Source organism: Pseudophryne corroboree, chromosome 11, assembly GCF_028390025.1.
Source record: "Pseudophryne corroboree isolate aPseCor3 chromosome 11, aPseCor3.hap2, whole genome shotgun sequence".
NCBI classification, from domain to species: Eukaryota; Metazoa; Chordata; class Amphibia; order Anura; family Myobatrachidae; genus Pseudophryne; species Pseudophryne corroboree.
This window is the reverse complement of record NC_086454.1, coordinates 270020715-270047787: the sequence shown is the minus strand read 5'-3', so window position 1 is coordinate 270047787 and position 27073 is coordinate 270020715. Positions and strand designations below refer to the sequence as shown.

The 27073-nt window shown below is 42.6% G+C and overlaps 1 protein-coding gene across 1 annotated transcript in view; it reads right to left on the bottom strand.

Annotated features, from left to right (window-relative positions):
• The window catches only part of ADAMTS18 (ADAM metallopeptidase with thrombospondin type 1 motif 18), a 168920-nt gene that overhangs the window by 90896 nt on the left and 50951 nt on the right, over positions 1–27073 (bottom strand). The gene's annotated exons all lie outside the window — the stretch shown is intronic.

Genomic DNA, 27073 nt, shown 5'->3' with positions numbered 1-27073 from the left:
CCTGATTCAGAGCAGACTACAGTGGTGTATGTATATACAGGCCCAGTGGTGTAACTAGAATTTTTTCTCCCCCAAGCCAATAAATTCTTCGGCGCCCCCCCTTCATGCTCCATAATTCGGAGCAAGAAAGGGATAAACATGCGCGCGCCGAAGGCGCGCGTGCCAAAAAAGGGGCGTGGTTTCGTTGGAATGGGCGTGGTTTCACATAAAGGGGCGTGGCATTGCAGGAAAAGACTACCTTATACCCCAGTTTTGCAACCTGCACGCCCATACGTTGGCCACCACAGGAAAGAAAAATAATCCTGATTCATGCCCCTTACATTATTTGTCATTTTTCCTCCTTATAGTAATGCCCAGTATACATTATGCCACATACTGCAATGGCCCTTAGACATTATGCCGCACACATGCACACACTGTAATGCCCCAGACACATTATGCCACACAACGTAATGCCTGTGACACATTATGCCACACACCGTAATGCCTGTGACACATTATAACAGGAATCGCAATGCCCGTTATACATTATGCTACACACTGCAATGCCCCTGATACATTATAGCACATACAATGTCTGTGACACATTATGACACACACCGCAATGTCCGTGATACATTATGCCACACACTGCAATGACCCTGAGACATTATACCACATATCACAATGCCCGCAATATAGTATACCATACACCGTAATGCCTGTGACACATTATGACATACACCGCAATGTCCGTGATACGTTATGCCACACACCGTAATGCCCATTACACATTAAGTCCTACAGTAAGGCTTCTAATTACTTTTCAATTACCTGCTCGTTGTCAGGGGTTTCATGCACTGGGTGTCATGTTCGTTGCCAGGGGTTTCATGCTCTTGGTTCCATGCACGGTGCCAGGGGTTTTCATGCTCAGGGTGTCATGCTCGTTGCCAGGGGTTTCATGCACTGGGTGTCATGCTCGTTGCCAGGTGTTTCATGCACTGGGTGTCATGCTCGTTGCCAGGTGTTTCATGCACTGGGTGTCATGCTCGTTGCTAGGAGGTAGTCCTTGTTGCTAGGGCTGTGCTCCCAGTGCCACATATGTCCCCAGTGCCAGATATTCCCCCACGGTGCCAGGTACTCACATGCCCCAGTGCCAAATATAGCCCCCCACCCATGTGCCAGGTACACATATCCCCCCCAGTGCCACATATGCCCCCAGTGCCAGATATTCCCCCCCAGTGCCAGATATGCCCCCAGTGCCAGATATGCCCCCAGTGCCATATATTCCCCCCCAGTGCCATATATGCCCCCCAGTGCCATATATGCCCCCCCAGTGCCATATATGCCCCCAGTGCCATATATGCCCCCTGTGCCATATATGCCCCCAGTGCCAGATATTCCCCCCGTGCCATATATGCCCCCAGTGCCAGATATTCCCCCCCAGTGCCATATATGCCCCCAGTGCCAGATATTCCCCCCCAGTGCCACATATGCCCCCCAGTGCCACATATGCCCACAGTGCCATATATTCCCCCTCAGTGCCAAATATGCCCCCAGTGCCACATATGCCCCCAGTGCCAGATATTCCCCCCCAGTGCCATATATGCCCCCAGTGCCAGATATTCCCCCCATGCCATTTATGCCCCCAGTGCCAGAGATTCCCCCCAGTGCCATATATGCCCCCAGTGCCAGAGATTCCCCCCAGTGCCATATATGCCCCCAGTGCAAGATATTCCCCCCCAGTGCCATATATGCCCCAGTGCCAGATATTCCCCCCAGTGCCATATATGCCCCAGTGCCAGATATTCCCCCCAGTGCCAGATATTCCCCCCCCAGTGCCATATATGCCCCCAGTGCTAGATATTCCCCCCCCAGTGCCATATATGCCCCCAGTGCCAGATATTCCCCCCCAGTGCCATATTTGCCCCAGTGCCAGATTTTCCCCCCAGTGCCATATATGCCCCAGTGCCAGATATTCCCCCAGTGCCAGATATTCCCCCCCCCAGTGCCATATATGCCCCCAGTGCCAGATATTCCCCCCAGTGCCAGATATCCCCCCCCCCCCCGCTTTTTGGAGGGACACGGAGAGCACAGCTCACCTCTCCTGTGTCCCTCCTGCTGCATCATCTCCGGCGGCCGCGGGTCTAATAGGGGGAAGTGCCGGTTCGTGAGCCAATTAGAGCTCACGGACGGCACTTTCCCCTATTAGACCCGCGGCCGCCGGAGATGATGCAGCAGGAGGGACACAGGGAGGCGCGCTGTGCCCTCTGTGTCCCTCCAAAAAGCGGCGGAGGGAAGGAGACTGTAGACTGACATGCATGTCAGTCTGCTGTAAATCAGTGGCGCCCCCGCAGCCCCTCGCCCCCAAGCCACCGCGAGGGCTGCGGGGGCAGTAGTTACGCCACTGTACAGGCCTGATTCAGAGCAGACTACAGTGTTGTATGTATATACAGGCCTGATCAGAGCAGTCTACAATGTTGTATGTATATACAGGCCAGATTCAGAGCAGACTACAGTGTTGTATGTATATACAGGCCTGATCAGAGCAGTCTACAATGTTGTATGTATATACAGGCCTGATTCAGAGCAGACTACAGTGTTGTATGTATATACAGGCTAGATCAGAGCAGGCTACAATGCTGTATGTATATACAGGTCTGATTCAGAGCAGACTACAATGTTGTATGTATATACAGGCCTGATTCAGAGCAGGCTACAATATTGTATGTATATACAGGCCTGATTCAGAGCAGACTACAGTGTTGTATGCATATACAGGCCTGATCAGAGCAGTCTACAATGTATTATGTATGTATATACAGGCCTGATTCAGGGCAGACTACAATGTATTATGTATGTACAGGCCTGATTCAGAGCAGTCTACACTGTTGTATGTATATACAGGCCTGATTCAGAGCGGACTACACTGTTGTATGTATATACAGGTCTGATTCAGAGCAGGCTACAATGTTGTATGTATATACAGGACTGATTCAGAACAGGCTACACTGTTGTATGTATATACAGGCCAGATTCAGAGCAGGCTACAATGTTGTATGTATATACAGGACTGATTCAGAGCAGGCTACACTGTTGTATGTATATACAGGCCAGATTCAGAGCAGGCTACAATGTTGTATGTATATACAGGCCTGATCAGAGCAGGCTACAATGTTGTATGTATGTACAGGCCTGATTCAGAGCAGACTACAATGTTGTATGTATATACAGGCCAGATTCAGAGCAGGCTACACTGTTGTATGTATATACAGGCCTGATTCAGAGCAGACTACAATGTTGTATGTATATACAGGTCTGATTCAGAGCAGGCTACACTGTTGTATGTATATACAGGCCAGATTCAGAGCAGTCTACACTGTTGTATGTATAAACAGGACTGATTCAGAGCAGTCTACACTGTTGTATGTATATACAGGCCTGATCAGAGCAGGCTACACTGTTGTATGTATATACAGGTCTGATTCAGAGCAGGCTACAATGTTGTATGTATATACAGGTCTGATTCAGAGCAGGCTACACTGTTGTATGTATATACAGGCCTGATTCAGAGCAGGCTACAATGTTGTATGTATATACATGTCTGATTCAGAGCAGGCTACACTGTTGTATGTATATACAGGCCTGATTCAGAGCAGACTACAATGTTGTATGTATATACAGGTCTGATTCAGAACAGGCTACAATGTTGTATGTATATACAGGCCTGATTCAGAGCAGACTACAATGTTGTATGTATATACAGGCCTGATTCAGAACAGGCTACAATGTTGTATGTATATACAGGCCTGATTCAGAACAGGCTACACTGTTGTATGTATATACAGGCCTGATCAGAGCAGGCTACAATGTATTATGTATATACAGGTCTGATTCAGAGCTGGCTACACTGTTGTATGTATATACAGGCCTGATCAGAGCAGTCTACAATGTTGTATGTATATACAGGACTGATTCAGAGCAGGCTATAATGTTGTATGTATATACAGGCCAGAGGCTACAATGTTGTATGTATATACAAGCCTGATTCAGAGCAGTCTACACTGTTGTATGTATATACAGGACTGATTCAGAGCAGGCTATAATGTTGTATGTATATACAGGACAGATTCAGAGCAGGCTACAATGTTGTATGTATATACAGGCCAGATTCAGAGCAGTCTACACTGTTGTATGTATATACAGGCCATATTCAGAGCAGCCTACACTGTTGTATGTATATACAGGCCAGATTCAGAGCAGACTACACTGTTATATGTATATACAGGCCTTATTCAGAGCAGGCTATAATGTTGTATGTATATACAGTCCAGATTCAGAGCAGTCTACACTGTTGTATGTATATACAGGCCTGATTCAGAACAGGCTACAATGTTGTATGTATATACAGGCCTGATTCAGAACAGGCTACAATGTTGTATGTATATACAGGCCTGATTCAGAGCAGGCTACAATGTTGTATGTATATAAAGGCCTGATTCAGAGCAGGCTACAATGTTGTAAGAATATACAGGCCAGATTCAGAACAGGCTATAATGTTGTATGCATATACAGGCCAGATTCAGAGCAGGCTACAATGTTGTATGTATATACAGGCCAGATTCAGAACAGGCTACACTGTTGTATGTATATACAGGCCTGATTCAGAACAGGCTACAATGTTGTATGTATATACAGGCCTGATTCAGAACAGGCTACAATGTTGTATGTATATACAGGCCAGATTCAGAGCAGTCTACACTGTTGTATGTATATACAGGCCTGATTCAGAACAGGCTACAATGTTGTATGTATATACAGGCCTGATTCAGAACAGGCTACAATGTTGTATGTATATACAGGCCTGATTCAGAGCAGGCTACAATGTTGTATGTATATACAGGCCAGATTCAGAATAGGCTACAATGGTGTATGTATATACAGGCCTGATTCAGAACAGGCTACAATGTTGTATGAATATACAGGCCAGATTCAGAGCAGGCTACACTGTTGTATGTATATACAGGCCAGATTTAGAACAGGCTACAATGTTGTATGAATATACAGGCCAGATTCAGAACAGGCTATAATGTTGTATGCATATACAGGCCAGATTCAGAGCAGGCTACACTGTTGTATGTATATACAGGCCAGATTCAGAGCAGGCTACACTGTTGTATGTATATACAGGCCTGATTCAGAACAGGCTACAATGTTGTATGTATATACAGGCCTGATTCAGAACAGGCTACAATGTTGTATGTATATACAGGCCAGATTCAGAGCAGGCTACAATGTTGTATGTATATACAGGCCTGATTCAGAGCAGGCTACAATGTTGTATGTATATACAGGCCAGATTCAGAGCAGGCTACACTGTTGTATGTATATACAGGCCAGATTCAGAGCAGGCTACAATGTTGTATGTATATACAGGCCTGATTCAGAGCAGGCTCCAATGCTGTATGTATGTACAGGCCAGATTCATAGCAGTCTACACTGTTGTATGTATATACAGGCCTGATTCAGAACAGGCTACAATGCTGTATGTATATACAGGCCTGATTCAGAGCAGGCTCCAATGCTGTATGTATGTACAGGCCAGATTCATAGCAGTCTACACTGTTGTATGTATATACAGGCCTGATTCAGAACAGGCTACAATGCTGTATGTATATACAGGCCTGATTCAGAACAGGCTACAATGTTGTATGAATATACAGGCCAGATTCAGAACAGGCTACAATGTTGTATGTATATACAGGCCTGATTCAGAGCAGGCTACAATGCTGTATGTATATACAGGCCAGATTCAGAGCAGGCTACAATGTTGTATGTATATACAGGTCTGATTCAGAGCAGGCTACAATGATGTATGTATATACAGGCCAGATTCAGAGCAGGCTACAATGTTGTATGTATATATAGGCCAGATTTAGAGCAGGCTACAATGTTGTATGTATATATAGGCCAGATTTAGAGCAGGCTACAATGCTGTATGTAAAGTATTTTGAGTTGTATGCATTTTAAGCACTACAAGCACCACAATGCCCATGGTTGTCAGTAGCTGGCAAGCCTGCAGGTTTATCTGGAACTAGAAGCACCAGAATGTATTAGCAATGTGCGCATGCTGGAATAGGTAGTTGCACAAAAGTGACTACAGTAATAATCCCCCCAAAAAGCAAATGTTATAGGATTTATTTTAATTAAATTCTCCCCAAAATCCCGTATTTTATTGCGCATGCACGGTACAACAGAGCCCATTGTTGTGGCCCATTATTTAGGCCTTTAAATCTAGTCCTATTCTGGCTGGTGATATCCTTTCTTCTGTTTTTTTTTCTATTACTGTCAGTGGCTCGTATATGCAAATAAGAGTCAGGGCATGCATTAGGCAAGATAAAGGGGGTCATTCCGAGTTGATCGCTCGCTAGCAACTTTTTGCAGCGCTGCGATCATCTCAACTGCGGCTAAACTGCGCATGCATATGCACCGCAATGCACAGACGCGTCATACGAGTATAAAGCGGTTCGTTGTTGAGCGATGGATTTAACAAAGAGTCCATTTGTACAGCCGAACGCACGGTGATTGAAAGGAAAAGGGCATTTATGGGTGTCAACTGACCGTTTTCAGGGAGTGGTTGGAAAAATGCAGGCGTGTCCAGGCGTTTGCAGGGCGGGTGTCTTACGTCAAATCCAGACCAGAGACGCTGAAATTATCGTAGCGGCTGAGTAAGTCTAAAGCTACTTAGAAACTGTTTTTGGCCCGCTCGGCAGCACATGCGTTTGCACACTTGCAAAGCGAAAATACACTCCCCCATAGGCGGCGACTATTTGATCGCAAGCCAGCAAAAAGTTGCTAGCGAGCGATCAACTCGGAATGACCCCCTCAGTGTTGACAATGTAATTACAAAAAAAGTTGTTGTTTTTTTTTACACTTTTCAACACTGTGGGCAAATGGAATATGAGCAATCTTATAAACACTACTTCACCCATACTATAAAGAAATTATATTCTCTAATGCTTTTTACACACAGGACTATAAATCGTTTTTACATGCGACGAATGATGGGCCTAATTCAGTATGGATTGCATATTCTGCTAATTAGCAGAATTTGCAATCCTTTGGTTTGCATGTTGGGGGCCGCCCATCGCTGGGCAAGGCCGCTTAGCATGCTGACCGGCGCCTCCCCCAGTTAAACAAGCAGAAATTGCGAACGCATCAAAATTTCTGCTTGTTAGCAGAAACTATGGAATCTTCCTGCCGGCACAGCTTAGCTGAACGCACAGGAGTCCAGCCGCCGTGTTCGCGATCACGGCAGCAGCGTGTGATGTCATGCTACCGCCGTGATCACGACCCCGCTTGGCCGCCTCTGCCCCTGTTAGCGCCACACCGCCACAGCAACACTCCGTTTTCTCCCTGATTGACAGGCAGAGGCGATCACATTTTCTGCACCCCCTGCCCACAGAAAATGTGGGCGCATGCGCAGGACGGGTGCTGCGCATGTGCCTGCATCTTTTTCTTAAAAATTACGGTTGGATCGCACACTGCAATCCATCCTGAATGATGCCCGATATATCATTCAGTGCATCCGCTTGTGTGTACACAGATATATCACATCGGGCGCGCTGCATAGCAGACGCGATATATCTGAAAGATTCACACTGGCATATATATAATGGGTCCAGGGGGCCCCACATCGCACACCCTGCACTTAAGTTTAATTACTTACGGCCCATGTCGGTGCTGCAGCAGAACTCACCTGGACATATCATGTGACCGATTGGTACTTGTGTATACTTACCAAAATCGTTCAGTCAGATGGTCAACTGACCAACCAAACCATCCTTCAAGTGCATACCCCACATTAGTATATTTAAGTGCACGAAAGTATAATAACAATTAGGATTTGTAGTGACAAAGTGTAATGAGGGGTAAACACGGAGAGATTTTTTATGCCACTAGATCGCATGAAAAATTAAGCACAAATCGCTCCGGATGCATGGCGCTATCGCCGGCTTAGATCATTCATGCATGCAGTATACATCTAGTCAGATTGCCCAGCATGCATAAAGAAAACACTGGTTAGCACAGATCGCTCAGCACACATTGCTGTTTGTATAGCGGTGTATAGCGATATGTGCTGAGCGATCTGTGCTAACTAGGGGGGTAATTCCAAGTTGATCGCAGCAGGAAATTTTTTAGCAGTTGGGCAAAACCATGTGCACTGCAGGGGGGGCAGATATAATATGTGCAGAGAGAGAGTTAGATTTGGGTGGGTTATTTTGTTTCTGTGCAGGGTAAATACTGGCTGCTTTATTTTTACACTGCAATTTAGATTGCAGATTGAACACACCACACCCAAATCTATCTCTCTCTGCACATGTTATATCTGTCCCCCCTGCAGTGCACATGGTTTTGCCCAATTGCTAACAAACTTGCTGCTGCGATCAACTCAGAATTACCCCCTAGATCACTTAGCACACAGGCATAAGTTGCCCCGTGTGTATGTGGCATAACCAGAAGTGTGAGCATGAGACAGGACATAGGGCAAACATAAATGTCAATGTCCAGATGGTTATTGAAATGCATTTAGGAGTCACAAGCTTTGCTATATGTTGCCCTTTTTTTAATGAAATTAGTTAATTTACTTTTTTATGCTAAAAATCATTTTAATAGAAAGATCTTTGTTTTGCTTCTGATGGACATCTAAGCTGCCTTCTGGCATGCCACTTGTTTTGCAACTTCTGATTTTTGGAATAAAAGCTGTGATTAAAGTCTGTAGTTCTGGACTTCTATTGATACACCTTGTGTTGGGATGTGGTCCCAGACAAAATATAGTTTCATCTTTTAAAGGGACCAGTATTGGGTTATATAGGGATCACAGGTCTGCTTTTAGCCCCCTCACAATGCTGGATCCTAGAGTTAGGATCTGACTAGGGAATTGCAGCAAGGTTGTATGTTCTTGTGTCGGTGTTAGATTTTTGTGGGTGCTATACTGTAGGTCACAGGTTCTTAAACTCGGTCCTCAGGACCCCACACGGTGCATGTTTTGCAGGTCTCCTCACAGAATCACAAGTGACATAATTAACTCAACCTCTGTACCTTTTAAAATGTGTCAGTGATTAATTAATACACCTGTGCACCTGCTGGGTTACCTGCAAAACATGCACTATGTGGGGTCCTGAGGACCGAGTTTGAGAACCACTGCTGTAGGTCATAGGTTCTCAAACTCGGTCCTCAGGACCCCACACAATGCATGTTTTGCAGGCAACCCAGCAGGTGCACAGGTGTACTCATTACTCACTGACACATTTTAAAAGGTCCACAGGTGGAGCTAATTATTTCACTTGTGATTCTGTGAGGAGACCTGCAATACATGCACTGTGTGGGGTCCTGAGGACCGAGTTTGAGAACCTGTGCTGTAGGTAAAAATCATATTAGTCAGCTCCTTCATTAGTGCAATTCACTGGTTTGTGAGTGATCTATTTAAGTGTCTTGGGTGGTGATGTCCAGGTGTTACAAAGACAGACAAATTGCAAACCTCTGCTTCTTAAAAAAAATTAACTCATATATTCAGCAAAAATGATAGATTTTCTATAAACTACAACTACAAAATAGCAATATATATCATTCTAATGGAGCACAGTTTTAACTTTTAACTGATAGTGTCAAAGCTCTGTACTAAGTAAGGCACATAGGGGGACATTTACTAAGCAGTGATAAGAGCAGAGAAGTGACCCAGTGGAGAAGTTGCCCATGGCAACCAATCCATACTTGCCTACTTTTGAAAAAGCATTTCAGGGAGATTGTGAAAGTAACAACTAAAAGTGCGGGCGCGTATTGCTACATCGGAGAGGCATGTTATGAAAATGACTTACATACAAATGTAAATGAGCCCCAAACTTAGTAATATCTATCTGCTGAAGAAAAGACACTGATATTTTGCAGGATTTGTTTGTGTGTTGTGTTTTACAAGAGGATCCATATACTGTAAATGGCCACAAGAAACCTTATTTAAAATGCATGTAGCCATAGGGATCATTCTGCCTTATAACCAATGCAGGGAAATGGCACTGATGATCCCATTTGAATGTATTTATCTCTGATTTCTTTTTCCCCCAAGAATGTAATAGCTACATAATGGGGGAAAGGTGCAATCAGGGAGATTGCTGGACTATTCAGGGAGTAAGGGAGATTGCTGCTATTTCAGGAAGTCTCCTGCAGAATGAGGGAGGGTAGGCAACTATGCAATCAGCACTGAAGTAACATCTATAATTTGCATACTATAAAATGATACAGAGCTGCTGATTGGTTGATGGGGCCACTTCTCCACTGGCTCACTTCTCCGCTCTTATCACTACTTAGTACATCTCCCCCATAGTCAGTTTAAAAAGACAGTCCCTCAGAGCAGTAGTACATTAAGATCAAACAATGTTCTCCAAAGGGAAATGTTATAAGTATGCAAAATTAATAAATGCAATAATCTGTGAAAGATATTCTTACCAAACTCTGCGGCTCAGCTAAAGCCTCCTCTCGGAAATTGTGAGTCCCTCAAGTATCTCTAGTTTATAGAGTTGAGGTTGCACAGTCAGAGAACGTCCAAAGTTTTTTGCTGGTAGGTTTTTCCCCAAAGGACAGGTCAAAATGAAAGTTGCAGGTATACAACTCCTTTGACAGATGAAAAGGTTGCACGGGCATCCCCTAACATGTTTCATTGCTACACTTTTTCCAAAGTGAACGGCAGTCATGTGTTTGAAACTACAGTATAAAGTACATGGTGCTGGAGACAACTTTAACCAGTTAGTGCATTTTAATCCAAACAGCCTCGCTTTAGTCAACCAGTAGCCAATCAGTTTATTAGAAAATGGACATCCCTGGTTAATAATAATGACAGCAATAAATGCTAGACCAACTTCTATCCAATCAGAGCATGAGAACATTAACAGGTATAAACCAGCTTGCAGCCAATCAGAACATTACAATATTCAAGACACTAGAATATACATAGAGCTGAACCAAACATTCGTGAAATTCTAGTTTTGCTGGTAAATTCAATCAAAACAATCTTTTTTTGCATCACCCTATTGTAGAACGCCATCCCACACCATTGTCATGAATTCACATTTCACTGAATTCATACCCTCCAACATGACCCGCCCCACTAGGTACAAAATGCTCTGTTTCTGGACTTCCCTCTTAATTTATTATTGCCATCACCTGTGAAGAAACAGCTTTCTTATCATTTAACTAGTTCAACACAGGTGATGGAAATCATAAATTAAGAGGGAAGTCCAGAAACAGAGCATTTTGTACCTAGTGGGGCGGGTCATGTTGGAGGGTCTGTGAATTACACTATATCACTTAGCTGGTGGGACAGCTGTGAATTAATGGTAGGGTAGGAGTAAGAAACCATCCAAAATGTTATGGTCAATTGCAAAATGATTGGAACATATCAAGAAACAGTTTTGAAAACTTTGCTCGTCCCTAGAATAGACTAATTTTCACCTATTCAAATCCTTAAAGTATTCACAGTACAAGAGCTATGTGTACCTTTACTCACACACAAGGCCATTAACCAAACTACACCAATGTACATCTCTTCCCTTTTCCCACAATATCTCCCAACCTGACCTCTCCGCTCTTCAAAAGAACTGTGTCTCTCATCCACACTCATTATTTGCTCCCATTCACAATTGCAGAACTTTCTTCGGGCAGCACCCACTCTGTGGAATGTTCTACCATGCACAATAAGACTCTTCCCTAGTCTCAAAACCTTCAAGCATTCCCTAAAAACTCACCTCTTCAGGCTAGCTTATCACATTACAGAACCTCACTCAACCTTCATAAGCTTTCCTATCCAGTTACATCCCCTCTGTACAGTCCACACAAATCCTCCACATATTTTCTCTTTCTTCACTTTCCCATCCTCCAGACCCCAGGCCAACATCACTGTGTGAACCTTTGCAATCTGGTGGACAATTATGCAAAAGGCAAGCTACTAAATTGATTAAAGTGTTAGAGACACTGGAGTACGAGGAAAGGCTTACTGAGTTAAATATGTATACACTAGAAAAGAGGCGACAGACATTATTAATATCTTCAGATATGTAAAGGGTCACTATAAGGAGTTAGCAGGGGATTTGTCTATTAAAAGAACTCTGACTAGGACTCGTGGGCACTCGCTGAGGCTAGAGGAGAGAAAATTCTGTACACAACATAGGAAAGGGTTCTTCACGGTAAGGGCAATTAAGATTTGGAACTCCCTGCCGGAACAGGTAATGATGGTGTAAATAAATTGGAAAACGAATTGGACAAATTTCTGACTAGAAAAAGTATCCAGGGCTATAGCTCTTAACATAGTGACATTATATATCTGGGAGTGGTAAGAATCATAAATGTCAATTGATACTAAACCATTACTTCAACATGTACATTATAATATGCACAGCTTATCACAGAATACAGGTTGAACCCGATGGGCATTTTGCCTCTTTTCATCCTTACTAACTATGTAACTATGTAATAGATAACACCTATCATTGTGTATCAATTACTATTTCCCAATATTGCCAGTTACCAGTTATTTATATAACGCACACATATTCCGCAGCGCTTTTTACAGAATATTTGGCCATTCACATCAGTCCCTGCCCCTGTGGAGCTTACAATCTATATTCCCTATCACATGTACACACAGCCACATTCACACTAGGGTTTTTTTTTTTTTTAAATCCCAGTATATTTTTGGGATTGTGGGAGGACCCCGGAGTACCCGGAGGAAACCCACGCAAGTGCGGGGAGAATATACAAACTCCGCACAGTTAGGGCCATGGTGGGAATCGAACCCATGACCTCCATGCTTTGAGGCAGTAATGCTAACCACTACACCGTCCATACTGCCAATAGATTGTAAGCTTGCGAGCAGGGCCTCCCTACCTCTATGACTGTTTGTTATTACCCAGTTTTGTTTTATCATTGTTGTTACCAACTGTAAAGTGCAACGGAATATGCTGCACTGTATAAGAAACTGTAAATAGATAATAATAATAAATATGTGTGTCATACATGAGCTGGCTGCTGCCTGATTCCCCAATGCCGATCCAAACCGCTGATAGGCATTCAAATCTGCAGATCAGTGGACATTGATGATTGGTAATTTGCTGAGGAATCAAGAAAAAACTGCATGTTAAAAATCCCAACTTGGGTCATGCTTATTCTTTGGGGTCGTAATCAGTGATTTGAGGATTTCCAACCTTGGATTTCCCTGATGCCCCTATCCAGGCATCGGGAGAAAGGGTAATTGCCCCAAATTAGTCCTTGACGTATAGGCCCCTTTTTCAGAGTTATCTGCAGGCTGCAATAGAAACAGTTTACAAAATATAAGCATGAAGTAAAATTCAAACATCCAGCTTGTGTTTGTATTTCACTTTGAAGTTAAATTATATTTTATATGGATTTGTCAGTTTACATCACTGAACTATTTGGCATCAAACCAAAATGTAATGCGACACCTCATGTCACTTTCCAGATCAGTATAGCTACTTGCATTAGGATGCATCAATTGCATATCATTCCACATTACTTTTTTTTTTCATTAAAATTATTTTAGCCACATAGGGTCTTATACAGATTTGGATGTAAACGGAGTCTCAAAATTTGCATCTCTGCAACCATTTTCAGAGTCAGTCTCAGACACATATTGCGATCTGTAACTCCCTTCTCATGGCTGTAGCACCTCCCCTTGCGAGCACCAAAGAGACTGGTCTACGCATGTGCGGTGTAAAGAGCTCTCGACATGTCGTTTAACAGCACAACCACCAGATGGTGCTGATGCATCGTGTGATCACTGTGGGCACAGTAAAATATATATTGTTTGTAGTTGTACTGTTTGGCGCACTTTGTTCACGTGCATTAATAATGAGCCCTGTGATCGATGCAGTTTTAACAGGACTGTAAATTTAAAAATAAAATATATATTGTTTGTAGTTGTACTGTTTGGTGTGCTTTGTTTACGTGCATTAATAATAAGCTCTGTGATCCACACATCTTTAATGGAGCTGCAAGTTAAAAAATAGAACAAAAAAATCTACCTATCTACTGTTTGTACTGGGTGGCTCTACTCTAGTGAGCTTTGTTCATGTACATCTATAAACCCTGTGATCCACGCAGTGATCTGCAACTTCACAAATGGATAACTATCAGTTTAGAGAAGAGCAACCAAATACTAGTACAGCAGCTGCTGCCACCAGTCATGATGACGAAGCTAGTCCAGCAATGTCATCTACTAAAGCTGATGCTCAAGGGCATCGCGGGTCTAAGTCAGGGCATCCAAAATCCAGTGTTAAAGAAACAGACACCTCTTATAAAAGGAAGATTTGGTGCAAAAAAAACATAAAATTGTCAACATGCCATTTACCACACCCAGTGACAAGGAAAGGCTCAGGCTTTGGCCTTAATTTCTGGTGGTTATGCAACTGTCAGTGAAGCATCTTCTTCTGCCTCTCATGACAATGCAAGACTTTTTCATTCAGTCTAGTAGAGCTGAAAAAAACTGAAAACCACTAAGGCAGTAGAAGTGTGCATTCAGAAACAGAAATGTCACAAATCCCTGAGGGGAGTTTGGGTAAAGTAAGTGTGTGTGGTGTACTGAAAATTAGTTTTAAAACACTGTTGTGTCAGTTTTACATATTTTGCATAAATGGGTGTCTTTTTATAATTTGCAACCAATCACACACAGTCATCACTAGAAACGTTTCACTTACAACAGGGTCGCAGCTGATACCAGACTCTGTAGCCATCTTTGGTTTAACTTCAGACTACACACCCAGAAGATGCCCTGCTCCTTAGGGGGGTATTCAATCACCCACAATCATTGATCGCGGGTAATTGTGTCACCGGAGGCTATTCAATTAGTCCCAATAAGCCACTATGAGCCACGGCTTATCAGGGATTTTGCCTCAGGCAGGTGAAAACAAATCCACGAAAACAGCCCCATTTTCATCCAAACATGGGGCTCTTTCTAGCGAAAACACATAGGTTTCACTGACCCTGTACGTTTTCAGGAGATTTTTTTTTTCCGGTGACAGAATTGGATAGCCTGAAAAAAAAATCAGAGAAATATCGTAAAAAAAAACACACAAAAAATGTCAGTTTTGCGCTCCCAAAGTTTCTTTGCACCTAATTGTATACCCCCTTACCGTGCTTTCATTGCGACTGTATGCCTACAGTATGGCCACTGCGATCGCCCATAATCACTGTTCATCAAATCAAAAATATAAGGTGAGGTGTAATAGTGTCCGAGATTGCTGGAATTGCAGATTGCCAATGCGCACCACCGGAAATCTCAGATGCTATTACACCTCGCCTATAATATTTTTTAAAAGTAATTTTAATGCTACCTGGATGCAACAGGTGACTTTCTGTTAGGTTTGGAATACAATTCACTTTTCCAAATGACAGGCAGGTGAATTGCAACGCATATGTCATGAATAATTCTAACACCACCTGGCCGCTAAAATCGCTCAAACAAGTTGAGACAACGCTCATCCTCTAAATTACCCTGTTTCACTTATAGACATCAACCTTGTTCTAATATTCTAACCACGGAAGTTAGAATGCTGCTAATTGCAGTTTTAGCTGAAACCTCTTTATGCAGAACTACAGATGTTGCTGGTACAGCAGTGACTGTGCTATACTCCAGTGACAGCACTAAAAACTGATAAGACAGCTAGTTGCTGGTGAGCAGGCAAAGGCACTGTGACACTAATCCTGGATTAAATATAGTGCGTTTGATATAACAGTGTCAAAGGGCTGTTTGAACAAGTTAACTCTGCTCTATTATGTATTCCGAAAACTCATGCTCACACAGTGTGGATGTTGTATGAACAGTATCACGTGGCATTTTTATAGGAGTTATTTGCTGCAACATTGTCCATGTGAAACAGAATTGCTGTTTAAGCCAATATATGCCTGTTAGTCATGTACATATAATTATTCAATTTCTGTTCAAGAGGTACAAAAGTGAGTGGGAATAAATGATCCCTCCTTTACAAATCAACGCACTTATCATTGCTTGGCTTGTGGATAAAGAATTTAAATGGAACTGACATAGCAAAACAGCAGTAGGACAGCAATTTCCTGTGTGCTTTGCAATTAAATAAGCCACAAACGTATTACTAGTTAATGTGAGTCATTTATAAAAAGAAAACCAGCGTCCAGAAAATTCGTGGTGTCACCAACACCGACCAATCACATTGGAGCTACCATTTTTCTAGGGAAAAGCAAATAATTATTTATTTATATTGAAAGCAAAGTTTGCATTGGTTGATACGGATTCAGATTTCCTGTGCACTTGCCTTTACACATGAGCCTGGAGTACCTGCATAAAAGGATATTATTTTAAATGATTACACTTATTTACAGGCATCTTCAACAGCAACAATTTTTCAGGAAATATGTAAGAGCACATACTAAGATCGCACGGCGCAGATATTTATTTATTCAAAATAATTACCCTTTTCCCCAAGAATGATACAATGTAAAGCAGGTTTAAGTTGGAGGGAGATCTTTTACATTCTAGTTGTAGGTTTTCATTTATGTAACATAACCAGTATGAAATAGTATTACATAGACCATACTTACCTACTCTCCAGTAATATCCGGGAGACTCCCAAATCTCGGGTGGCTCTCCCAGATGCCCCGGTGGTTAGGATATTCTCCCAGAGGTCCTACGCTGCTACCCACCTACTGAGTGAAGTGGGAATTCTCGACGTATCAAAGATGCTATTTGCAACATTATGGACCCACCCCCATGATTTACTCTGATGGGAAACACAGCTTTGTAGATCATGGGCGGGGCCATGATGATACAATCACAATCCTGCACTGCCCACCTTGCTGCACCACAACCCCTGACCGCCCAGTTGGCTGCCATCTCCCAAAACAAAGAACGCTAGATGAAAAAGGACAAATATGTAGCACTTCATACATCTAAAGATGGTACAGTCATCATGGTGGAAGATTAGATAACACCCCTAACACCAGCTAAGAGCAAGACTAAGGGGCTGATTTATCAAATAACGAAAAGCCCTAATGCCAGTGAGAATGGGAGTTTGCATGGGGGAGCATATATATTATTGCAGTGTTACTGCCGCAATACCTGCTTTGTTATTGTCATCCCAGGATCCTCATCAGAGGGTGGAGAGATTAGATTAAAATATTTGTTGTTGGCTGTATCCCAATTAATATATAGGGGGAAACAAAATATTCTCCAGTAAAAGGGCTTTTTGCCCTCTGAGAAATAAGTCTTTGTTTTATACTTATTTTAATGATGGGAAGTGCTCATGAGCCATTCCTGTACACTTTAAGTTAGTGCGCTCTACTACCTCCCCGCCTACTCCCCCTACAACCCCACCCCTGCTACAATGAAGCGGATCATCAAGCCCTCAGTCGCTCCCCTCACAGGGTCTATTCTCCCAGGAGTGTGGGAGAGTGCTCAAAAATTCATGAGTTTCCAAGTATGACAATGCAGCAAGGGCCCTACATTATCAGCCCCAATGGCTCCCTAAAGAAGTAAAAGCTGAAAAATTGCATCGTGTTGAAAACAAAAAATAAATACATTTTTGTTGGCCCTGTGCAGGGACAGTTTAAGAGAGGAGGCGACCCCCACTTCTCTGGCAGCAAGTAGACTCTGGCTTTATTCCAGAGTCTACTGCACATGCACATGTCTCCGGAAACATGGTGCCCGTGCATTGCATCCGGGGACATCTCTATTGTGCATGTGCAAATCGGCCATGTGGGTCAAAGTGTGGCCACCTGAGTCATCATGCTTTCATAATAAAAACCCTATTTTTATCCAGAGTCGTGGAACTGCAGTCCCATTCTAAACCATTGTTAATCTGGCCCTGGCAGCATTGTACAAGCAGAGTCATTCCCTTTATGATCTGTCCTGTTTCTGATAAATCTTCATCCTTGCTGCTGGATTTCTGGCCACTAGATGGAGGGCTGTGAATGACGTTGCCCCAAATCTGGACACAAGTGCAATGGCAGCGCACACAGGTCTTCATTTAGCTTTGGTTACACTTTTGCTAAAACAGCAAAACTGCAACTGCTATCACTCACATGCTGGGGGCCACCCAGCACAAGTCAAGGCCGCCCAGCATGACAATGGTGGTCAGCGATGAAATCGCAATAAAAATTGCTATCGCATCGCTGATTAAAGGAAGCCCCCCTACCTGCGCAGCCTGGCTGCAAAGGCAGTCAGGCCACCGCCATTTTCCCAATCGCATCGACAGCATGTGTTGTCACGTGTCCACCTCGAAAATGACCCGGGCCTGCCTACATTTACACCACACTGCCCCCAAAATGCACGTCACCGCCTCAACCGCCCTGCGAACGTCTCTGCCAATCAGGCAGAGACCTACGCATGCGATTACAGAGATGTGATCGCATCTCCCTGCACCCGCACACGCAGTGCGGGCCCTGCGCATGCACATTGCATGAACCAGTGGGAGAATGCGATCGCACTGCAGCAGCGTCTGCTGCTGAAAGTGGACCTTAGATTTATTGCAACAACAAAGAATAAGGAGAATTGTACAACTCGAAGCCGATGGGTGGAAGGTGATGTTTAGGCCCCACTGGGGCCTGGGAATCCGCCTGTACCGACTTGCCCATAATAAGTCCCTGCATATGAGAGCTATCGTGGAACTATAGGGGAACATATAATCTGATACTACACTTATTAACAATATAACAATGATAATGATGATAACACACAAGCTTAGTACTAGATTAAATACAGCAAAATAAGAAATCCAAAACGTAAAATATTCCACTTGCCTCTGAAATTTTGATAGAAACCCAATGACTTCAGCTGTTGTATATAACAAATATTGTAGAATGAGAATTTAGCAAATATACAGTATGATTGAGTTATAAATGCGATTATCTGTTGTCAGCTAACAAGAAAGCGCATTCATAAGAACACATCAAAGTTTACATTTCTGTGAATTTGTTTTTGTACAATTTATAATGAAACTTGTTTTCAGTTGCCGACATCTGGCTGGATAGGCTCTGATCTCCTAAAATGGTGTTATTTATGAAGACTGGCAGCTAGGAGCACCTGGGGAAGGAAATCAGTAGGTTCAAAGCATCGTCCGTCATGGAGAGATTTTAAAAAATGCCATATATCATTTGCAGAAAATGTCAATAGAAGAAAGCAGATGATTTATATTTTACATAGCCAGAAAATTACTGTGTGACGTGACAGTAAAATTATTTAAAGTGTTGGATTATAGATGCACGATCCAATGTGCAATACCAAGTTATATTACATTATGTGTGGACTGCTTTAGACAAACAGTGCTGAAACTGCCCCCTATTAATAATTAATAGCAGATTATTTTTAAAGATTCACTGTTCACCAAGGATACATTCATTTTCCTTCACAATCATTGAAAACACATTTTCCGACTGATTTAAATGCCCCTTAGAGTGTTACTTCCAAGTGTTCCTATTTATGGTCCATTGCATAGATTTATAAGGATAAACTCCTCCACTAGCTTAGTTTCAGTGTTAGTCTGGCATAAAACATTTAATACAGAATTCACCCTATAAGATTTTCGAAAATATAAATTTGTATCTTAAAGCATACTTTACTATTGGTTACAAATTGTGATGGGGATATAACTGTAGCATGCTGGGGGCGTGGCAGCATCATAGTGGGTGTGTACCTTCCCCACCCAATGGGTTTGTTTGTCGAAAAAAAACTTTTTAAAATGATATAAACTTGCCACTTTGCTGCTGAGTTCTAAGCACACCATGGGCAAATTTGTCTTATGGAACATGAAATGATACATTCTCCGTCATCTCTTCCCAAATATGATGTCTGTATTTACGGATGAACAAAAGATTGTATCAGTCGATAGGAGCAGTTTGCCTGAGTGTGGACAATAAAACGGATTTATCCTCAAGGCTCGCCTAAAGAGCAGCTAATCCAACCTGATCAGACCACTGCAATTCCCAAATAACAGAATAGGCAAAATACTAAGGGGTCCTTCCGAGTTGATCGCTAGCTGCCGTTGTTCGCTACGTAGCGATCAGTGAAAAAAACGGCTAATCTGCGCATGCGTATGCACCGCAATGCGCACGTGCGTCGTACGGGTACGAAGTCCATTGTGGTTTTGCACTGGTTCTAGCGACGATTTCAATTGCACAGCCGAATGCAAGGAGATTGACAGAAAGAGGGCGTTTATGGGTGTCAACTGACTGTTTTCTGGGAGTGTTTGGAAAAACGCAGGCGTGGCCGGGCGTTTGCTGGGCGGGTATCTGACGTCATTACCGTGTCACTCGTCGCAGCAATCATCGCACAGGATAAGTAACTACAGGGCTGGTCTTGTTTTGCACAAAATGTGTTTGCAGGCGCACTGCTGCACAAGTGTTCGCACTCCTGCAAAGCGAAAATACACTCCCCCGTGTGGGGCAATTACGCGTTTGCACGGCTGCTAAAAACTGCTAGCGAGCGATCAACTCAGAATGACCCCCTAAATGGGTAAAGATAGCAGTGCTTCAAATGTTTTGGGACATATTGGAGTCAGGACTTTCCTTACTAAGTACGGGTATGTAACTCAGTGCGAACAACAAAAACCAAGTCGCGCTAAACTATCATAAAATAAAAACATTTATTATATAAGAAAAATGTTAACAACAATTCTCCCGGGAGTATACTAAAACAATTCAATTAAATTATGAAATCTGCTCAATACAATTCCCCTAGACCTTAATAATTGATTGGTGGGGACTTTCGGTCAGAAAATACCCAGTACTGTTAAGTACAAACCCCAAAAATGTGGTTAAAAAGGAGGTTGAAACAATAATATAGGACTGTAGAAATGAACTACAAATCTATGTGCAGGAGAATATGACTCACTTAATCCGTACAGAGTCTATTTATGTATCTAATTATGCTATGTTTCTATGCACATTGGAGGTCTATGGACCTAGTATTTCCTATCCCTCTAGATATGACACACCTCTTTGTGTACCTCCCTTCTTGCTTTAGGGACATTATTATAGTATCTCTTTTTGATCATCATGTTTTACCATAGTATTTAGGAAATGAAACAGTAAATTAGAATAGGTTAATACTTTGGATTAAATATGAGTTTATTCCTAAATATTTTTCTTATATAATAAATGTTTTTTATTTTATCATAGTTTAGTGCGACTTGGTTTTTGTTGTTCACAGTGTATTCTCTAGGGATTGGCATTCCCTTTCCAAGTTGCTGCTGACAACAACATACAACACCACTCACCGAGCGCACAGCATTTTTTTTTTTTTTACGTAGCTCAGTGCACCAGGATTTGCAGAATACAGCAAGATCAAGATTAATTTTGTAGGAAGAGATTATTAGAAATCAGGTAAAGTGTTGGAGGGGTAGCAGTGTTAGGAGCGCTCCTTGCTCTGTAGAAGGACATAAATGCTTTTGTATTGAGAAAAAATTTTCACCAATATTTTTTCCAGTTGTATGTCATAGTAGTCAAGCATTTGTAGGTGTACTTTGCTAAGGGAGAGATGTACTAACTAAGTCTTTAAGAGTGATAAAGTGAAGAGAAATAAAGTACCAGACAATCAGCTCCTAACTGCCATGTTACAGGCTGTGTTTGAAAAATGACAGAAGATAATTGGCTGTTACTTTATCGATCTCCACTTTATCACTCCCTTAGTAGATTTGCCCCTTAGTTGAAAAAAAAGCATTGAGCATAAGGGTTACATGTAATGAGGACAGTCTAGAATTCCCCTGAATCTCCTGGTTAAACCGTTGAAATTTGAAGTTAAACCGTTTTAATAAGAGAAACAATAAAGTTTGATTAAACTAAAGTTTTGGAAATGCAGTGTGCAGAGCAATGCATGAGCGTCAGGAATGTAGCACTTATGCCGTCTGCTATGTGCAGGAAGACATGGCTTACATGCACAATATTCCTTAGGCTTTTCTATTTGGGGGTGCAAAGCATCAATATGCTGTATTCCATAGGGGCCTGATCTTCTCCAAGTTCCTGGTTCCTCTTGGCCCTGTATCAGATGCATGGGCTGCTATGGCTATTGTTGTGCCCCTGTGAGCACCTTGATGTATGCTGGGCAGCCTACCTATGAACAGTGCAAAACAAAAGTGATTTGTTGTGTGCTTCCAGTGCCCTTTATAAATGAGTTCCAGTCACTGGAATATCTACGGGATGTGGTCAGCATCCCGGTGGGGTAGATGCAGGTGACAGAAATCCAAACGCCACTCAGAATCCTGGGGCCGCAGCCCCAACCACTGGTATCCTTAAGGTATTAGGGCTAGGGTTAGAACCAGGCAAAGGGGGTTAAGGTTAGGCACCACAAGGGGGGTTTGCCATAGCCGCCACCCCCCGAGTCTTAGCCCTAGCCAACTTCCCCTGTGATCAGCCATAGGCCCCACACCTCACTGTCTTAGCCCTAGCTGTCACCCCAGCAAAAATGGCTGCCGCGGCTATTTTCTGGTGATTCGAGCATGCGCAATAGAGATGTCTCTTGGAACGCACCATGTTCCCCAGAGACCTACACATGTGCATAGACTCTGGCACAATGCCAGAGTCTACTGCACTGCCGGAGAGAAGGGGGCCTAATCAGAGACTGCACACAGGCCCCCTTCCTGTCTTTAAGCGCCTCTGGCTCCATTATGGGTGACTGGGGCACATCAATGGCCATATTGTGGAAACTAGCCTAGAACTGTAATTCCATTGGCCTTCGCTTCTGTGACCCTTCTGTGATCTCTGCTGTTAGTTTATGTACAGAGTATTATGAACAGAAGTGCAACACCCTTCACAAGCTTAACCTGAGTGACAGTGTTGTAAACTTCCACAAGTGCAGTGATGTCATATTTCAGTCTGTCAGATGATTAAATCATAAATGTATTTTGCTTGGCATCCTTTCCTAATATTTGTGACCTACACCTAAACATCAAAGAGAAGTTTTATCAATGCATATTATAAGAGCCCTTGCTTTATCACAAGCCATTAGCTAAACTTTAAAAGTGCTTTAAACATCTATAATCTCACCAAGATCAGACAAGACAAGGTGCGGCTTTCACAGATGATCAGAAAACGCATGGTTTTTTATTGTGAAAAAAACAAGTACTTGCCCATGACAGCCCATTGAAGAACGATGGACGATTGAAGTTGATCAAAAAATACTGTACAAGTTGTCTTACATGAAAGAGCAACTAAAACATTTCCGCATATACAAATCCTTAATGGATAATAAGTTAGAATATTACAGGTTGAGTATCCCATATCCAAATATTCCGAAATACGGAATATTCCGAAATAAGGAATTTTTTGAGTGAGAGTGAGATAGTGAAACCTTTGTTTTCTGTAGCTCAATGTACACAAACTTTGTTTAATACACAAAAGAATAAATTTTTTTGTATTAAATGACCTTCAGGCTGTGTGTATAAGGTGTATATGAAACAAAAATGAATTGTGTGAATGTACACACACTCTGTTTAATGCACAAAGTTATTAAAAATATTGGCTAAATTACCTTCCTTTTGTGTGTATAAGGTGTATATGAAACATAAATGAGGTCCCATCGCCATGATATCTCATTATGGTATGCAATTATTCCAAAATACGGAAAAATCCGATATCCAAAATACCCCTGGTCCCAAGCATTTTGGATAAGGGATACTCAACCTGTAATAAAGATGCATATAAGGGACAAGGTGGACCTGTGTGAAGTGTGCAGATTTTGGGGACTCCCAGAAATGAAAAGTCATACCTTCCTAATACCCTGGAACATCTGGGAGACTGACAAATTTTGGAAAATCCCAGATTCCTGGAAAAGACACCCTCTCGCATTCCATGCACTTCCTATTGAAGGGGGCATGACTGGGGAGCTGATGATGCCCTTCTTGTCATATCGTGGTAGCACTGCACCTCTGCACGATGCAGTGATTTGCGGCATCGCACAGCAGGGGTGGCCCTATGATTATGCTAATTTAGTGCCGCCTAGATTGGCTAACTGCAAATCCCCCATTAAAACTCCAGCGTAGAAGCCAATAAAGTGGGCAAGTTATGACCAAGTAATTGTGATATTTGCAGTGTTTGCGTAAACAGACACTACTGTGCGGTGTAATGTGAACTGGTCATATTGTGTGGCCACACCCCTTCCCCAGGACACCACGCCTCTATGTTTTTGAAGCACGCCCTGTCTTTATTCTTAATATGAGGGGGAGGGGACACCAGTTCTTTCTCTGGCACAGGGCACCAAAATGTCTAGTTACGGCTTTGTATGTGGTGGGGGATAATACAGAAGCTACCGTCTGAGATGGCTAATGTGGGCAATACTATCGGTAAAAATATGATAAATAGATAAAAACACTACCTAACAGCCATTTTCTTTCTTAGATAGGGATTTGTGGCAATCGATTAATAGGCCCCTTATTAAGCCACATTAAATGAACTGTCATTAGGTATCACTGATCCCCAGATCTGCCTCTTTGAACCCCCCACTCAATGTGCAATAAGCTCAGCAAACTGACGGGGCACAGAAATGTTATATGCTGTCAGTTTCCTGTTACCTCACATAACTGAAAACACAAAAACAGTTATTCTAATAATAATTCTACCCTCAAACATCAGAAATCTCCTGTTCAGTACAACCCTCGGGCTGATTATTATTATGTGCTACAGAAACTGTATAAAGTAAGCACTTGTGCCAGTTAAGGCTTGATGCTTTATATTGACCAAAGGCTATACTGGTGTAGTATGGTATGCCAGTGGCCGGGATCCTGACCACCGGCATACCGACAGCTGGGTGAGCGCAAATGAGCCCCTTGCAGGCTCGCTGCGCTTGCCACGCTGCGTGCACAGTGGCGCGCTACACGTGCCACGCTAGTTATTCTCAAGCCAAGGGGGGTCGTGGACCGCCAAGAGGGAGAATAGTTGTTGGTATGCTGGGTGTCGGGATTCCGGCGCCGGTATACGGAGCGCCGGGATCCAAACAGTCGGCATACTGAATACCACCCAGCTATACATTGTGTCATCATGATCCCTATAATTCTTCATTGGAAAGAAAAACTGGGGCTGCCGTATTTTTTTTGTGCATCAAGTATTTTAATCTCCATTTCATGGATTACCTGTACATATATAAATGCATTATGCTGCACCTGGCATACTTGCTTCAACATGGCCCATGGCACCTCCACCAAGATAATAGACATTTTTGTACATTTTCCAAAGCTTAAATTCTCTGAGAGACCCGTCCAAATCAGAAACCATTTATGCTCAATCTCCATTACTGTCAGACTATATAAATATCTGATTTAAAGATCTGATTTTTGGAATTTTGAGTTAGTGTTAGCTCAATATATACGGCTATCAGCCACGCAGTCTGTGTAAAGAGAAATCAAATGATTTACATAAAAATAAGGCTTCTTTGTTTGTTGTGGTCCCAACCTCCCTCTACTTTTAGTTTTGGCCTTGGTGTGGTGGTGTTTCATCATTGGCTACATTATTTTGCAACAGGAAAGAACCACAGGTCACCAGTCTGGGTGCAATAGTAAGTTTGGGTACACTTGTCATCACTGATTGGTTAGTTAGGTGTACCACCCTGACGGGGGCAGTGTCATCACCCTACCGGATGGGTAGTCAGATTAGAAGGTCAGGTTTGTGTTAGGATTTGGTTTGTGCACTTTGGTCAGTATCCAACTACAATACATGTTGTTGGTTGTTATTGTTGGATTGTTTCGATGTTTTCTTTGCACCAAACCCTTCTACAGGTTGAGTATCCCTTATCCAAAATGCTTGGGACCAGAAGTATTTTGGATATCGGATTTTTACGTATTTTGGAATAATTGCATACCATAATGAGATATCATGGTGATGGGACCTAAGTCTAAGCACAGAATGCATTTATGTTACATATACACCTTATACACACAGCCTGAAGGTCATTTAAGCAAATATATGTAATAAATTTGTGCATTAAACAAAGTGTATATTCACACAATTTATTTATGTTTTCATATACACCTTATACACACAGCCTGACGGTCATTTAATACAATATTTTTAATAACTGTGTATTAAACAAAGTTTGTATACATTGAGCCATCAGAAAACAAAGGTTTCACTATCTCAATCTCACTCAAAAAATTCCGTATTTCGGAATATTCCATATTTCGGAATACTTGGATATGGGATACTCAACCTGTACCAACATTTTTAATTAATTAATTAATTAATTAATTCATTCATTAATAGCTAAAAATTTTCTGTTCAATTTACTTCTCTGTGTTTCTTTATTATTATTCTTCGGTGACGCACCTCAGCTGATAGCCATTTAATGTACTCATGTATGCAAATTCTTCTTCTTTTACTTCTTCTTATTATTATTATTATTATGTGTATTTCAAGTGACGCACCTCAGCTGATAGCCATTTAATATACTCACGTACGCAAATTCTTCTTCTTCTTCTTTGTATTTCAAATTATGCACCTCAACTCATGTACTCACTTGGGCATTTCAATATGCAAATCCATGCACATTTCTTATAGGTGTACATGCTTTCTGCAAACATACTTTTGTGCCTTCAAAATGACATTTGCATGCTCTGCACCCAAGTAGTGGTGTCACAAGGGGAGTGCACGGGTGTCACCTTTCCAGGGGGGTGACACCAAAATGCCGACTCCACCACAGTGACAGGAGCCGAGTGCTGTGCTGTGACATTCTCCAGCTGCAACCGGCTCCTGTCACTGAGAAGTAGGCGGCAGTGCAGGCAGCGTCTCTGGTGGCAGCCCAGCATTTCCGGGGATGATGGGTACCCCCCCAGAATGATGATACCAGGGAGGGGGATTTCCACGAGACCACGCCGCCCAATAGTTATGAAACCGAGGGATTTTCACATGACCAAGCCTCATTTCTGGTAAGCCATGCTCCCTTTTTGGGGGGTGGAGCTATTGGCCACACCGGGTGTCATGAAACCCAGTGCCGCCACTACACCTAAGTGCCTAAATTAGCAATATAACTTTTTGTGTCTGTTGTTGAGTGATACTCAGCTCTCCAGCAATACTA